At 34.3% G+C, this 17,550-nt stretch overlaps 1 protein-coding gene across 1 annotated transcript in view; it reads right to left on the bottom strand.

Annotated features, from left to right (window-relative positions):
- Positions 1–12,051, bottom strand: part of LOC129940838 (putative mediator of RNA polymerase II transcription subunit 26) — a 95,567-nt gene extending 83,516 nt beyond the window's left edge. Inside the window, exon 1 of the mRNA XM_056049337.1 lies at positions 11,987–12,051. The gene's annotated coding sequence lies outside the window, so the exon portion shown is untranslated. The remainder of the gene's footprint in view (positions 1–11,986) is intronic.
- Between the last annotated feature and the right edge of the window lie 5,499 nt (positions 12,052–17,550).

Genomic DNA, 17,550 nt, shown 5'->3' with positions numbered 1-17,550 from the left:
AATATCGAAAACAATATTTTCTGTGAAATAAAATAAGTTTGAAGCCAATATTTTTAGTTTTTGAAAAGCTATTTGAGTCGAAAGTAAATTTTTACCAAGTTTTAGCATTGTTTTTTTTTAGAGTTTTATTTTTTGTAGAAAAACTGTCAATTCGATTTTTTCAAAATTTTATCGAATGTTGAAAACAATATTTCTTATATGATAAAATTAGTTTGAAGCCAATATTTTAAATTTTTGAAAAGATATTTGAGTCAAAAATAAATTTTTACCAACTTTTGTTATTTTTTTTTTGGGTTTTTAATTTTTTTGTAAAAAAAAACTGTCAATTCGATTTTTCTCAAAATTTTATTAGATGTCAAAAACATTATTTTTCGTTGCACAAAATTGTTTTGGAGATAAAATATTTAAGTCGTAAAATTTTGGGGGTGACAATTTTTTTTTTCAGTTTTTTTAATTTATAAAAAAACCGTTAAATGGATTTTTTTCAAAAAATATACTTTTTTGATATCACGTTACAATATATTATATAAAATTTAATTCAAGTCTCTAGCGTTTTTGGTTCGTAAGATATTTCTGCCTTATTATCTGTATAACAAAATTTATTTAAAATTGATATCTCTTCTGGTTCTTGCGTACGTACACACGCACGCACAGACATTTTTCTCAAAATCTTTTATTTCGACTCTAGGGACCTTAAAACGTTGAGATATGTCAAAATTTTCAATTTGACAAATCGGACTCATTACAATAACTTCCTATGGGAAGTTAAAAGCTACTAAATATTGAAAACAATATTTTCTGTGAAATAAAAAGAGTTTGAAGGCAATATTTTTAATTTTTAAAGCTTTTGAGTCGTAAGTAAATTTTTACCAAGTTTTATTTTTTTGGTTAGGTTTTTATTTTTTGTAAAATGTTTTTTTAAATTTTAAAACTAGTTGGAAGCCATAATCTCAAATTTTCGAAAATCAATTTTTACGAACTTTTGTTAAATTTGTTTTAAGTTTTTATTTGAAAAGAAACTGTCGATTCGAAAATTTGACTGAATGTTGAAAACAATATTTTTTAAAAGATAAAAGTAGTTTAAAGACAATATCCCAAAGTTTTAAAAAGATATTTCAGTAGAAAATCTATTTTTACCAACTTTAAGTAATTTCTTTTTTTAGATTTTTATTTTTTGTCGATTTGATTTGTCCGAATGTTGAAAACAATATTTCTTATAGGGTCAAATTTGTTTCAAGCCATAATCTCAAATTTTTGAAAAGATATTTGAGTCCAAATTCAATTTGTACCAACTTTGGTTTTTATTTTTTATAAAAAGCTGCCAACTCGATTTTTCTCAAATTTTTTTAAAATATTGAAAATAATATTTTTATAAGATAAAATTAGTTGAAAACCAAAATCTCAAAGTTTTGGTAAGATATTTAATTCGAAGTCGTTTTTTCGTTAAAGTAAACGTTGCACATATTTCGCCCATTTTACGGTAAACGTGTTGGCTCTTCACTGTCGAATCTTCAACGTTTAGTTGCCAAATTTGAGGCGACCGGTTCTGTAAACATCTAACACCCGTACGTTCAAGGAACGTAGGATCAGCTGAGAACATCGCCGTGAAAGTGTACAGCAGAACCCGAGGCAGTCTATTCCTGGCCGTGCACAAGAATTCAGCCTTTCACAGACTTTAACTTGACGAATTTTGCGTCTGGACTTGGGCCTACACCCTTACAAGATCCAAGTGAACTACGAGCTCAAAGTTCATGACCATAGGCAACGCCGGCTGTTTGTTCGCTGACTGGGCTTCGAATCGTTTGGAAGAGGACAAACATTTCTCTCGAAAAATCATTCATAGTAACAAGGCGCATTTTTGGATGAATGGTGTGAGTAAACAAGCAAAACTGCTAACCCAGGCCAAAAAGTTACCGTTTGGGGTGGATTTTGGAAAGGTGGCGTAATTGGTCCATAGTTTTTTCAAAACGACGTTAGTGAGGCGGTAGCCGTCAAAAGCGAGAGCTACATAACGATGACAACTAATTTTGTATGACCTAAATTGAACTATATGGACCTAGACGACATGTGGTTCCACATTTACTCCACGATTTACATTTCGAATGAACAATTTTAGGGTAAGGTCATCTTTTGCAGGGTTGATGCGAATTGGCCACCAAGGTAATACGATATTCTTGACGTCGCAAGTCTAATTGCATATAGACGAATAGAGGAATCGACCGATTCCCAAAAAGGTGAACATAACACAAGCCATCGCTCAAATTTAGCCAGATCGATGCAGAAGAGTTATTGAAAATTGGACAACTCAGATTTGTGCCACCGAGAGAAACCGAGGCGGGTCTTTGAATGATGTCATATTCCAAACAACATGCGCCTTTCAAATAAAAAATAATTTTGTCAATACCTCGCACACAGCTAGTCTTATTCCATTTCACCATCTACCCGCCCTTATTGAAAATAATAAATAAATAAATAAGGTGGCGCAACAGTCCGTAGAGAACCAGGGCCTTGTGACTTACAACTCTCAACCATTTATGTGTGCTAGTAATTTGCAGGAATGGAGGGGACCTACAGTTTATATGACGAATCCGAACGGCTAATTTGAAAGAGCCCTTTTTATGACGAGATTTATTCTTGGAGGATTTGTCAATTCTTCGCAAGAGGCAGTACCTGTGAAAAGAACTTTAAGTGGCACAGGCAGGGATTGAACCCAAGACCTCTAGCATGACAGTCCAACACACTAACTATCATGCCACGGGTACTACGCCCTTATTGCAAAAAAACCCTTTATAATATCTTTTAACTTTTTAACGCTTATATTCGCGCTCAATTAACCTCTGAGCAGGCATACTGGGAAGATCAGTGATTTGCTCCTTAGCCATACTACTAGAATGTTGAACGTTTTGTACCAAACTCAGCCTCTCTCTCTCAATGCAATGTTCAAGAATTCATAATCAATTTGTGTAGAAGGGCATCTCTATTTTAACCTCTGCTGTTTTCACTAGATACACATAGGAGATGAATGGCAATTTTTAAAGTCGTAAGCAATTAGAACCCGTGGCATGATGGTTAATGGGTTGGACTGTCATGCCAGAGGTCTTGGTTTCAATCCCTGCCTGTGCCATCTAAAGTTTTTTTCACATGTACTGCCTCTTGCGAGGAATTGACAAATTATTCAAGAGTAAAGTTTGTCATGAAATTTGCTTTCTCAAATTAGTCGTTCGGATTCGGCTTGAAAACGATAAGTCCCTCCAGTCCTGAAAACCGTACTCTCCTACAGGAATGGTTGAGAGTTTTAAATCACTAGCCCCTAGCTTTCAATAGACTGTTGCTCCACCTAATGTATGTTAACAATTACGAACTCAAGATTTTAATCAAAAATAAAAATACGACGATAGAGAAGTCAACAAAAGTGAGTCCCGAGATAACCGACCGTCTGCCTGTCTGTCCTTACCCCTACAGCCCAAAACATTGCCATTAGCTGTGTTTTTTTGGAATTCCATATATAGTACAGTAAGATATTACCAAAAAAACGATCCGCAGTAGTCCAGTTATTATATTTGTTTATATTTATCAAAAATTCCAATCAAAAACAGCGAACTTTAAACCATGGGTGAAATCTTGTAAGCTGATTTTTCATAGTTGACTATCAAAATCAAGAAAATACGTCTGTGTTAGGTGATAATCGATGTTAGAGTTTTAACCAAATAATTTGATATAAAATAAAATCTTCTAGAAGGGGGTTTGTTCGTAAACTACTACATTAACATGTGGTGCTGAAACGAGCTTGAAGTTCACCTCAATTCTGTATATTCCTGAATCGAGTTGAAATGAGCTTGACTCGCCTCGATTCCGGTCGGGGATCGGTGGCAAATCAAAATTTGTGAAGAAAAACCTGTGTGGAGGAGTTGGGTTATGGTCCGTTTATTTGCATGTTTGTGTACAAAATATATAGTTTTGTTTTAATTAAAATAAAAAAATTGCACATTGAGTAGGTAGCATATTCTTAAATGGTGCTGAACCATTCAGTTCTTCATTGTTTAACACGAATCAAACTATCCCACTTGCACTTGATAAGAATCATCGAAACACCATTTGCATTTTAGAAAGTGCTGTCAAACTTAATCATTTTTAAATCTTCTTGTGTTCTGGAAACACCAAAAAGATTTATTTAATCTATATAAACCTTGGGTGGAAACATAGCAAAACATACATTTCTTTTCTATTGTTTTCTCTTGCAAAATAAGCCCAGTTAGCCTATTTTCACTAACAAAACTAAATAATATCAACAGTAACAGATTGATTTTTTTCCCCAATGGGAAACATATGGTTCCAAATGCACAACTACTCAACGAACACAGCCATCGAGATACAAATGCAATATCAATCGTGCCAACATTTGAGAACGATATCACATAAGATCCATTCGAGACTCGTATAAATGTCAAAAACCCATCCGTAGTAAGATTCTACTTTAACTTTTATCGGTAGTATTCATACTAAGGGTATTGTTTTTGTTCTTCGTGGAAGATCCTACTATACTATTGATAGATTTTCCAACAAAACACAAGTATTGACGATTGAGTTCAAACTTGGAAATTAAGGTTTAAGGCCGATTCATGTTAGTCGAGCACTTTTGATATCTCACAAATTTTTAACGAAATTCAAATGTGAAATGTATATTTATAAGCACTTAGTCACGCTTACGAAAAATACACATATTTTAAAGACAGAATTCATAAAATGAATAAAATAAAAACGTTCTAAAGATTTTTTAAAAATTAATAAATCAAAGTTGGTTAACTTCAAATAGCAAGTTATTATAATCGTTCCGATTCCTCGAATTGAAAATATTGACATTTCTCGACGTTTCAAGATCGCTTTTACCGTCGCACACTGGGGCAGCTCAATAGAGATCAGTGCGCAAAAGGTCACTTTTAAATATTTTTATGTTTTGCACTAAGTTAGTCAAGGGATCAAAGTTGACAAGTTCGTTGTTAAATTTGCAATTGGGAAAAATTTTAAAAATATAGAACCTACTCTTTTTTTCATATCTTTTTTATTTGTTGTGCGATTGAAAATATAAAATATGTCTGGTGAAGGTAAAGATGTGTAGATTTTGTTTCTTTGTTTAAAAAATGAAAAAAATTATCATTAATTAAGGGGTTTAAAGTGCGATTTTTTTTAGACTTTGTTTTAATTTATGCATATTATCTTCTGTTCCGGCAGAAGTTTAGCACATCTAATAACTGTCCATAATTTAGACATATTTCTTTTATATAAAAGTGAAAGCAGAAGTGCTAAACTTTTGGTGGAAATATTTTTTTTAATTTTTGAAATATAGTGTTATCGATTTTTCAAGAGACCCGATTGATAACTGTTCGATTTTTTTTCGAGATGAAACTCATCTACGCAAACTTTGGCAAGACTTGAAAAATTTCAAACACCAATTAAAAATTAAATGCGAACGATCAAAACGAACTAAAAAACTTTTCCTTGCTTCAGAGATAAAATGGTTTAACGGATCCATTGCTTTTAAAAAATTGTCTTCACCTGCTGGACGTCCATATCGTTTTCGATGCAGTGAATCATCGAAATGCAAACGAACTGCGGAGTTGAGAAATACCGTTCCTACAAATGAGCTAGTCTATGCTGCTCAAATGAGTTTACGGGCTTCGGGTCAAAAGCAAGCAGCAGATTTGGTTAAAGAGGCAACGTCTCAAAGTTTCTTACAAAGGCAAAAAAGTTTTGAAGAACCACGAAGCTTTGTCTATGATGATTGAAGCAAAATTGTCAAGGCACCAGTACACTATTATAAGAACCTATGCCAAAAATGTGTTCCCTTCTTATAAAGAGGTGCAAAAAGACAAGAAAAATTGTTACCCTCCTGAAATTAAAATAACAGAAACTTGTGCTGAAGTACCCATGGAAAATCTCCTCGATCACACTACCGAAAAAAAACTGATCAATCAAATAAACGTTCTGGAATTTTTTCAATCAGATACAGATAACGAATTAAAGTTAGTTTCGAAGTGGGGTTTCGATGGCAGTTTGGGTCATCGCCAATATCATCAGAAATATTTGGAAAGCCACTAGAGCGATGATAAGTGTCTGGTCCCACTACAACTTTCATTAACCCAAAAACTTCTATGGAATAACACCTTTCCTTCATCTCCACGCTATGGCCATTCATTAAAAATAGACTTTCAAAAAGAGAGTGACGAGCTTGTGAGGATCGAAAAGGATATCAGAGATACACAAATCCAAAATTTTCATGGGTCAAATATAACCATCGATAATAAAAAGTTTGTTGTGAAACATGAAACGATACTTTCAATGATTGATGGAAAGCTTTGCAACAGTTTATCCGATACTTAATTTTCCATGAGATGTTATTTATGCAATGCTACATGTAAAGAATCCAACAACGTATATAAAATGGTTCAATCGCTTGTATCAGAACAATATTTATCATTCGGTCTTTCTGTTTTACATTCATGGATTCGACTTTTTGAAAGCCTTCTGCATATTGCACATAAGCTTCCAATCCAGGAGTGGAGAGCAAGCAAAACAACAGAAGTTGCCGTCAATGAAAACAAAAAGCGAATTTAAAGAGAATTTAAAGAAAAACTTGGCTTAATTGTGGATCATCCTAAACCGGGATACGGAAATACCAACACAGGTAATATTGCGAGAAGATTTTTTGAAAAAAAAGTAATTTTTTCGCCACCACACTGGAATTGATGAACTTAAATTTTACATAATTTTGCAATGCCTTTCAAGTGGTTTCAAGCTAAACTACGAAAAGTTCAAAAGCTATTGTGAAGATACCACCCGATATTTTGTTACACTGCATCCCTGTTACTTTATGAGTACAACAGTGCACAAAATATTAATTCATGGCCATTTAATTGCTTCTTCTTGCCTCTAACCGATTGGTCAGTTAAGCGAAGAAGCTTTAAAATTAAGAAACAAAGATTTTAAAATTTTCCGAAACCAATTCAGCCGAAAAACATCTAGAAAAAGCAATTTGACAGATATTTTGAATAGAATGATGAAAAAAATACATTATTCTTGAAAAAAATATTTTTTTTTTGTTGTAAACACGTAAGTTTATCCTTAAAAAAACTCTCAAAATTTGAGTTTTCTTAATAAAACTTAAGTTTGAACCTATTAATACTCTTATACAAGTCTTTAAAACAGAAAAAGTCACTTTAGACTTTTCAAAATAATTAATCGCACAAAATCACCATTCTTGCCCCACTGTGCGTCGGTCGTCTATATCTCAAGAACCAGTAGACATACCGACTTCAAATAAATGTTGTTATGCAAATAATATTGCAGAATTTTCTCAATGTTCTCAAGAGTTTTTTCTGCATTATTATATGTATAACAAAAATATTTGAAGTCGATATCTCTTCTGGTTCTTGAGCTTTTAACGACGAATAAACTTTCCGAACGTTCGGAATTACGAACGTACTTACACAATCACGCACAGAAATTACAAATCTTTTTTTTAGTTTCTAGGGACCTTGAAACGTCTAACAATGCTAATTTTTAAATTCCACAAATCAGAACAATTCCACTTACTTCCTATTTGAAGATAAAAATTAAGTTATTTTTTAAATAATTTTATGTTACGAAGAATGATGTTTTCGACATTCTGTAAAATTTTTATAAAAATTCAATTGACTGCCTTATTTTTAAAGGGTGATTTTTTTGAGGTTAGGATTTTCATGCATTAGTATTTGACAGATCACGCGGGATTTCAGACATGGTGTCAAAGAGAAAGATGCTCAGTATGCTTTGACATTTCATCATGAATAGACTTACTAACGAGCAACGCTTGCAAATCATTGAATTTTATTACCAAAATCAGTGTTCAGTTCGAAATGTGTTTCGCGCTTTACGTCCGATTTATGGTCTACATAATCAACCAAGTGAGCAAACAATTAATGCGATTGTGACCAAGTTTCGCAATCAGTTTACTTTATTGGACATTAGACCAACCACACGAATGCGTACAGTGCGTACAGAAGAGAATATTGCGTCTGTTTCTGAGAGTGTTGCTGAAGACCGTGAAAAGTCGATTCGTCGCCGTTCGCAGCAATTGGGTTTGTGTTATTCGACCACATGGAAGATTTTACGCAAAGATCTTGGTGTAAAACCGTATAAAATACAGCTCGTGCAAGAACTGAAGCCGAACGATCTGCCACAACGTCGAATTTTCAGTGAATGGGCCCTAGAAAAGTTGGCAGAAAATCCGCTTTTTTATCGACAAATTTTGTGCAGCGATGAGGCTCATTTCTGGTTAAATGGCTACGCAAATAAGCAAAATTGCCGCATTTGGAGTGAAGAGCAACCAGAAGCCGTTCAAGAACTGCCCATGCACTACATGCCACACAGCTTGCGATTCTATGGCCATTTTGAGGGAAAACTTCGGAGAACAATTCATCTCAAGGAATGGACCGGTAAGTTGGCCACCAAGATCATGCGATTTGACGCCTTTAGACTTTTTTTTGTGGGGCTACGTCAAGTCTAAAGTCTACACAAATAAGCCAGCAACTATTCCAGCTTTGGAAGACAACATTTCCGAAGAAATTCGGGCTATTCCTGCCGAAATGCTCGAAAAAGTTACCCAAAATTGGACTTTCCGAATAGACCACCTAAGACGCAGCCGCGGTCAACATTTAAATGAAATTATCTTCAAAAAGTAAATGTCATGGACCAATCTAACGTTTCAAATAAAGAATCGATGAGATTTTGCAAATTGTATGCGTTTTTTTTTTTTTAAGTTTTCAAGCTCTTAAAAAATCACCGTTTATTAGAAATAGAAATCTCAAAAAAACTATTGATTTTCGCTCATATTACTAAAAAATCCCAGATAATAATAAATTACTTTAAACTTGAAGAAACCCTTTAAAATAGAAAGTATCTTACAAGGCATATTTAAAATTGTAAGTTCATCGGTCAAAAGTGGTCTACGTTATGATTTCCAAATTTTGATTAGTAGAAATTCATAAATAACACTTAAATTCTAAAACCGTATACTTAAAGGTACTTCCCCGCAATAATTTCTTGTGAAATAGTTTTTGTAGTCCGTTTTAATTAAAAAAATCGATTTCGTCAAAACTCTAGGGTACCCTGAAGCCTTAATGTCTACATCGTATCGATCGAAAACAAGTTTAAAATATCAGGTTTTAGTTCTACGGGCACTGATAGGAAATTATCAGATAGAAATTAACACGTGTCTAATATTTTGACGCAAAGTATTATCTATTTTGTTAAGTAATTTGATATTATTTTAGTATTGTTACTTTTTCTATATAAAAGCTTTACTAAAAAATTGTGGTTCAATGTTGACATCATCTTTCATGTCTATCAACTGATATTTTGATATCAGTCAATTTTCAAGAATTCTTAGAATCAAATATATTTATATGTACTTCGCACCTTGAGATATCTAAAACGCATTCCTTCCTAAGAAAAATCATTATCAATGAAATCAACTCAAATGATAAAGTAATTCTAGGTAGCCAAAATTTTGTTTACTAATAATTTTGATTTGTTGGTGATAAAAGTCGATGTTTTCTAATACGTCATTTCTTTTCACCTCTTTGAGAAATTGATAAACTGAATTGATTGCACTTGAAGTCTATTTCATAAATATTTTGGTTCAGAAATTCAATGTTTAATAAATAATAAGAGAGTGATGAATTTTTCTGTAAATTGTAAACCTTTTCATCTGCTCAAACTTTTGGTGAAAAAAAGTAACTAAATTCTATTTAGAAACAATTTAGAATGAATTATTATTTGTCTTTACTGGTAACCACTACATCACCACACTTTCATAAACAAAAGCCAAAAATTCAATAATTGTTTTTTCTACGAATAGATAACATAAATAGATTTAATTTTTTTTATTGCAAAATAAAACGAAATAGATAAAAGCGCCACTAAGGTTAAGGATAGAGATACGTATATAAGTTGTGTAAGTGTTTTTGTTGTTTGTTTGTATTTATTATTTATTTCTTTTTGTTGTTCAAATAATAATAATAAACAACACCGTATACGATAAACTAAACATTAAATTTATTTAGTTCTGTGGAAAATACTTTAATTTTTAGTGCGTTTAAATGGAACTCGACGCAGTTTAGTGTTTTATTATTTTAGTTGTTGTTATTTAATCAATTTGAATTTAAGAACACTTTTTGACAAGTACCAAGTAGAGATTATTCTATTTTTATCATACTGTAATTATTGTTTAATTTATTTTGATTTATATTTGTTTACAAAAAGATGAAATAAAAATGTAACAAATACTTGAGTTTCAAAAGCAGGAATGAAGTTCGAAAGTTTTATAAACAGGTGAAACAAAATTCACAGGTACATTAACCTAGAACCGAAAGACGAAAGTGGAAACATTATAGTGGAACCGCAGTCAATGCTGTGGATATGTAAGGACCACTTCTGCAGACTGTACAACGGCGACGATTAACCGAATTCCGCTGTCAGGCAGGATAATTTATTCAACATAGACGACGAAAGCCAACAATCCCGTCCTCCCGATTTAGACGAAGAAAAGATTACCATATCTAAGCTGAAGTCTAATAAAGCCGCTGGAGCGGATGGCTTGAATGCCGAGCTCTTTAAAGCAGTTGGAGATAAGTTGGTTAGGAGCATGTACCAACTTATCTGTAAGATATGGTCGGAAGATAGCATGCCCAATGAATGGATCAGTATTGTTTGACCGATTCTGAAAAAAGGAGACCCTCTAAACTGCACCAACTAGGAATCAGTCTAATTAACATCGCCTATACAATCTTTTCTGCCGTAATGTGAACGTCTAAAGCCCATCGTCAACAACCTGATAGGTCCTTATCAGAGTGGTTTAAGACCAGGAAAGTCCACAGTCGGTCAAATATTCACATTACGGCAGATCCTCGAAAAAAAAACCCAATAACACTAAATCGACACCCACCATCTTTTCATCGATATCCAAGGCCGCATATGACAGCATCTACATATGACAGCATCTACAGGTTGGAAACAACTTAACAGAAACTTTCGACGTCAAAAAAGGTTTTAGACAAGGTGATGCCATGCCATGCGATTTCTTAAGCACCGTCATTGAAAAAATAGTACAGAGCTCCCACGTCATCAAGAGTTAGTCCAATTACTACCATATGCTGATGACATTGACATAATCGGAACAATCAGCGTGTTGTCAATATAACTTTTGTGAGTATTGAGGCAGAGGCGGAAAAAATGAGTTTAACGGTTAATGAGGGCAAAATAAAGTACATGCTGTCGTCAAGAAAGGATGTACAACAACGACCTCTTGGTCAAAATGTCAGTATCGACAGACGTTACTTCGTCTACCTGGCCAGAATAACTCTTGATAACAGCTGTGTTTTTGCGCGAAGGAAAATTCTCTCTCGAGGGACCAAAGTGTAGCTATATAAGACCCTTATTATTCACGTTCAGAAGCATGGACTATGACAAAAGCGGATTAAAGCACCTTGGGTCGTTTCGAGAGAAAAGTTCTTCGTGTGATCTACGGTCCCGTATGTATCGAAAGGGAGTGGAAGAGAAGATGGAACGTCGAGCTGTACGGGCTGTACAGCGACGTAGACTTGGCCAGAGGGGTAAAAAGTCCAACGACTAATATGGCTGGGTCACGTAGAGCGCATGGAAAACAATAATCCGGCCCGGAAAGTCTTCAAATGCACACCCGCAGGGCAGCGCAATAGAAGAAGACCGCGACTCAGGTGGCACGCACAAGTGGAACTGTAGCGCCACCTTAAGTAAGTAAGTAAGCGTGGAGCTTTAGATCTTTACAGAATAAAAGATCAACATTTCATATGCATGTTGCTTAAAAAAAAATTAAAATGCCGAAAGAAATATAAATATTAATGTTTTAAGTTGTTAGCAAATTGTTTTTCTTTTCTTTTTTTTATTTTATTTTATAATTTAAAAAACTTACCAATAAATTTCCTTAAGTATCCCACCAATAGCCAATATGGTTTAGGAAAATCTCCATTTTGAAATCTTAAAAAAAAATAAAAGAAAATTTCGATTAGTATATTTGATTTTTCCCATTTGAAGTTTAAAAAAAAAGTTAGTTCTTGTTCAGGAAAATTAGATGAAAAATCGGCTTGCTGTTAAAAAAGAGTTAACTTGGGTAGATAACCTTATTTATGCTTCTTGAAAACTTGCTTAAAATTGTAATAAATAAAAAAAATTTGGGAGCAAATTTTTGCTTGTATGATAAGCGTACACTCAAGGGGATAATACTACCCTTATTATGTAGACACAGTGTGAGCACTAAGAAAGGGAGAGAAGGTTTCGAAAGGAGGTGTCGGTGCACATTGGTTTTGAATTCGGGAAATTGCAATGGCTGGGAAAGACAGAGTGTGGCAAGGCATTCCACATTCACGCAGTACGGCTACAGAACAAATCTCTATACTTGACAGTACGACTGAAGTTGGGCTCGAGGGTATATTGATAAGTATTCCTAGAAGCGCTAGTTTAACGGTTAAAGTGTTTAAGGGAACGAATGCAACTGGTTATTTCTCTAGAGCATAAACCGTTAAAATAACGGTAAAAAGGGTCAAAAAAGAAATATTTCGACGATGTTCAAGCGACGTAAATGATCTTATGATGGTAATATTTATCTAAATGGAGCACCAGCCCAAATATGGGAGTTATACTTAAGATTTGGACGTATATAAGTCTTTTAGATAACAGAAAGATCAGAGGGAAAAAAACGTCTTGCATCGCCTTAGAAAACCCAAACATTTTGCGGCATTTTTGGCGGCATCGCGTATATGATCGTTCCACAAGCGATGGTTGGTGATACACATACCGAGAATATCGAGATGTTCAGTCTCCTCTCCTCGATGCAAGTGTCATCAATGGATAATAACAAGGGGGTATATCTCGTTTTAACGATACAAGACAGCACTGGGTTTTCGAAGCATTATATTCCACTCGATTTTGTATTCCCCATTGAACAACGCTGTTTAGGTCGGAATTTAATGAGCTTATCATATTTTTTCGTTGCAGTTCCACATCCGAAGAAGGAGGCTGTGAATCTGAATGAAAACGAGTATGAAAGCTAAGAGTACTATCGACAACGAAACAATGTATTGGATAAACCGACAGGAGATCATCAATAAAAATGACAAAGAATGTTGGAGATAGAACAGAGCCCTGGGGCACACCAGCATTTATTTTGTAATTAAGTGGGTTAACTGGTTTACAAAAAGTGCCAGAAATTCCGAAATCGTCTATTGTCACTCAAATGTGGAATTAATGACCAGCTAAACCTCGACAATGTTCAATGAGTATCTGTTATTAATTTGTCTATGGTTGATTCTTAGTTGTGAAATCACGTTACTCCAAGAAACTTTGTTAAGAGTTTTGAGGAGAACTGTGCGAAGCCAAAGGAAACCAATTTCGTCTTTCGACGTCTTGCCGATGACGCGACTTGCTCTTTCGATGGTAATGATTCCCTGCTTCGATCACAAAACAAATATACGGGTGTTCCCCAGGGATCTGTTTTGCGACTGACTCTATTCTTATTACGATTATATATTCTTTTCTAGGTCCACACCCTTATCATTTGAATGTCGAATTGTTACAACACCGTACAATACGCTAATTGAATTCAGATTATGGCGGTGTTGTCAATATTGGGCAACTATTAACAGATAAAAATGTAATGCATCATAAACTCAAAGCTAGACTTTTCTGTTATCTCTGAATAGTCATATTTTTTAAATGTAAAGTAAAGTTAATAAACGAAAATAATTAATTTATAATTAACAAAAGTAAATAAGTTGTTGAAAATAAAATAAAATGAAAGATTATACAATTTTTCCGATTTGAAACATTGAAAGTCAACAGTTTTAGTGTTAATTTAAAACATAAAATTAAGAAAGTTTTTAGCTACAGTAACTGATCGAATGCATTAAGTTAAGAAATTATTTCAGAAATTTAAGGCATGTCAACAAAAATTATACAGGCTAGACGATCTAACTACTCTATTTAATATTTCGTTAAGTTTGTTTGCAGAAAGAAAGCTTTCATCAAAATGTAGTCGACGGATCTCTTGAAATATTTTGGAATTATCGCCAAGAAGTGATGTTCATCCTTTTTTTCTCATCTGTAACATAAGGTACAGATTGGTGGTAGATGAGGCATAGAGTTAATTTTCAAGACCTTAACTCGTGCTCTAAAGATAAGATTTATAGCTTCGGTCTACAGTTCATTATTGAAATAGTTTGTTTCTGATTAAACAACAATTGAACTTCTATAAAAAATGATAATAATTTCGGCAAACATTAACTGCAACAATTGGGAATCTGATTTCGAAAAGTTGTCCGAATTTTTGTTAATGAATGACAACCCAAATGTGCTCACAGTAGGTAATTTCAACGCAATAACTGCTGCTAAAGCAGGGTTTGAAAATGAGGTAGTGGAAATGGAACAACAATCAAAGGATGAGATTTGCAATTTACGAGGAAAACAATTTCTTGACCTGTGTTATACATTTTGACTTAAAATTTCGAATGGAACTTCCACATCAGATAAGGATGGTGAATTTACATTTGTGGGAAGTCAAGGTAGCTCAATAATAGATCACAGTTTAGCTGGAGGAGCAATGGTGGAGTGTACACTTGACTTCAAAGTAGACGCGGTACCATTATCGAATCTTTTACACATCAATATGATGATACAAGTCGTTACCAATGATTATTTTGATACAAGAAATCTCCGGCTGCTACCAAAACTGAAATGGAATTCTAACAAGGCAGCTGTATATCAGAGAAACCTAAACCGTTTGCTAAGTCGGGGAATTAATTCTGGTATGAGTGCTATTGCAAATTGTATAATATAGGCTTATCCTGCAAGCACCAATAACAACAAAAGGTTCATCCCTGTAGAACAATGGTTTGATGATCATTGTAGACGTGCGAGGCAGAGGTCATTTGCGTGGTTAAAGTCATTACGAACTTATGGAGAGCAAGTACTTGGAAGCGAATATGGAGTTCAAAAACATATGGAAGACAAAAAGGAGAACTTTTTTTTCTAGGAGACTAGCACAATGCAAGAATTCATCGGATTTTTGGACAGTGGTGAAAAGACTGAATGGAAATGAATACAAGACTTAACACCTGACGTTCTTTTGTCGCATTTTAAAGAGCTTTTGAATGCCTTAACCGTGAATGCAACAGTATCCAATGCAGAGTCACTAAAAACAGTACACTGGATACGATAATAACTACTTTAGAAGTTTCATACGCCTCAGGATGGCAAATCGGCAGGTTCCGACGGAATTCCAGTAGAATTTTACAAGAACGGCACCAATGAGCTGAAAAATAAGATTACTTCAATTTTGGCAATAACATTGGAAAACATAAGATTCCATTCATCCAAATTAGACTCTTTAAGTCTATCTGATTCCATTCCTTAAAAGGAAAGGCTTTAGATTTAAGTAACTTTACCATAAACGATTTGTAAAGATTTGTTTCATTTCTTTTTGTCACTCTTATAATGTATAGTCGTAGTTAAATTTAAAGTTGTGAATACATATTTGAGTTTGAAGAAATGACTTTGCAATACTCCTCGAGAGGCAAGCAACCAACAAATTTAAGCTACAAAGCTGTCTTAGCTTCGTTGCGTTTTTGTTGGGCGTGTTTCAAAAAATTTTAATTATGTAACAACAAACCAATTTTCTTCGGGAAGTCTTCTTCTTTGACATGCCTCAAAATCATTATTTTAGTTTCGTTTGGAATTCAATTTGGAAAATAACGAACGGACTGTCAGCTAGTAAAATCAAGTCGTCTGCATAAAGCAAAACTTTTACTTGGGTATCAGCGAAGAGTATTACTCCTGGAAGTACACAGTATTTGGGATTTCTCCGACGCTCTTACAATAATTGTTTCACGCCTTTACTGTCTTCGTTTAAAACTGTACATATTGGGGTGGTTGTGGCGTTGGGAAGATTAGCAGACATCGAAAAAAATACTGTTCAAATTAATCGACAGTTGGCCAAAACCTTTACATCGCCATAATGTTTCATTACTTTCTTTGTTTAATTAAAATTTGTATCAGCAATATTTTACTAAAATAGTTAAATTCCTCCTTCCACACAACAAGTTTGTTTCAATTGTACTTCAAGTTGCAAGAATGGCCATAAAAAAGCCTCATAAGCTTAATTTCGGGAGTACTTTCAAGAACAGAAATTCTTTTTTCAGCTGCACAACAAGAATGTGGAATGTTTTCTCCAACTCTGCTTTTGCTTTCTGTTTGAATATTCAAAACATTAATAAAAATGTTACATAGATAAAGGGGTTTGGCGTCACGCGGCGGCCAAACATCTGTCAAATCGTTTGTTCATTATTCAATTCTTTATGCCAAATCATTATGACAGGTCACATGATTAAACAGTACGTTTAAATGATAAAATGTTATTATCTAAATAAGTGTTCGTTAACGCAAACGTTGCTTGTATTCCGCCCATTTTACGGTAGACTTGGTCACTCTTCATAGTCGACTCTTCAACGTTTAGTGGCCGAATTTGAGACGACCGGTTCAGTAAACAGCTAACACCCGTACGTTCAAGGAACGCGAGATCGCCTGAGAACATCGCTGCGTTCCGTGAAATTGTACAGCAGAACTCGAGGCAGTCTATTCTTCGCCGCGCACAAGAATTCGGACTTTCGCAGACTTCAACTTGACGAATTTTGCGTCGGGACTTGGACCTACACCCGTACAGTATCCAACTAACCCAGGAGCTCAAAGTTCAAACCAAAGACAACGCCGCCGTCCGTTTGTTAGCTGACTGGGCTTCTAGTTGTTTGGAGGAGGACCCCAATTTCGGCCAAAAAATCATCATTAGTGGCGAGGCGCTTTTTTGAATTAATGGATTTGAACGGAACGACAAGGTTCACCAGGTGATAATGCATCCTCAAAAAGTTACTGTTTGTTGTGGATTTTGGGCGGCGAGCGTGGGCGTAATCGGTCCGTAATTTTTTGAAAACTACATTAGTGAGACGGTCACCGTCAACAGCGAGCGCTACATAACGATGGCCCAAATTGAACTATATAAGGACCTAGACGACATGTGGTTCCAGCAAGACGCAATATCTACCCACCCTTATTGAAAAAACCCGATATTTTTGAATGAATACTTTCTATTCTATTCTTTCTACACTGAGAACTAATGTTCATTTCCAGTTGACATAATTATTACATTCAATTACAATGTCCAACATTTACTTCTGCATTAGAACTTTTCATTTGTAAAAAGTTGAAAAGTTTTAAATAGTTTTGCAAACTAATTTCAAACCGATCAAATTTGATTGAAAATGATTTGTTTTCCATGTGGTAAAAGTATTTCTCTTCATTTTTTACAAAATCCTATTGTATATGTGAAATTTACGGGCAAGATTAATCTATAGTTTAATGAGTGTACATAATTAATTTTTTATGAAAAGAGATAATTTTCAAAATAGTTTTGACTTTCCTCAAAAGTTTGCT

This window comes from Eupeodes corollae, chromosome 1 (genome assembly GCF_945859685.1).
Source record: "Eupeodes corollae chromosome 1, idEupCoro1.1, whole genome shotgun sequence".
NCBI lineage: Eukaryota > Metazoa > Arthropoda > Insecta > Diptera > Syrphidae > Eupeodes > Eupeodes corollae.
Note: the sequence above shows the minus strand (reverse complement) of the source record. Positions and strands in the feature narration are given on the sequence as shown.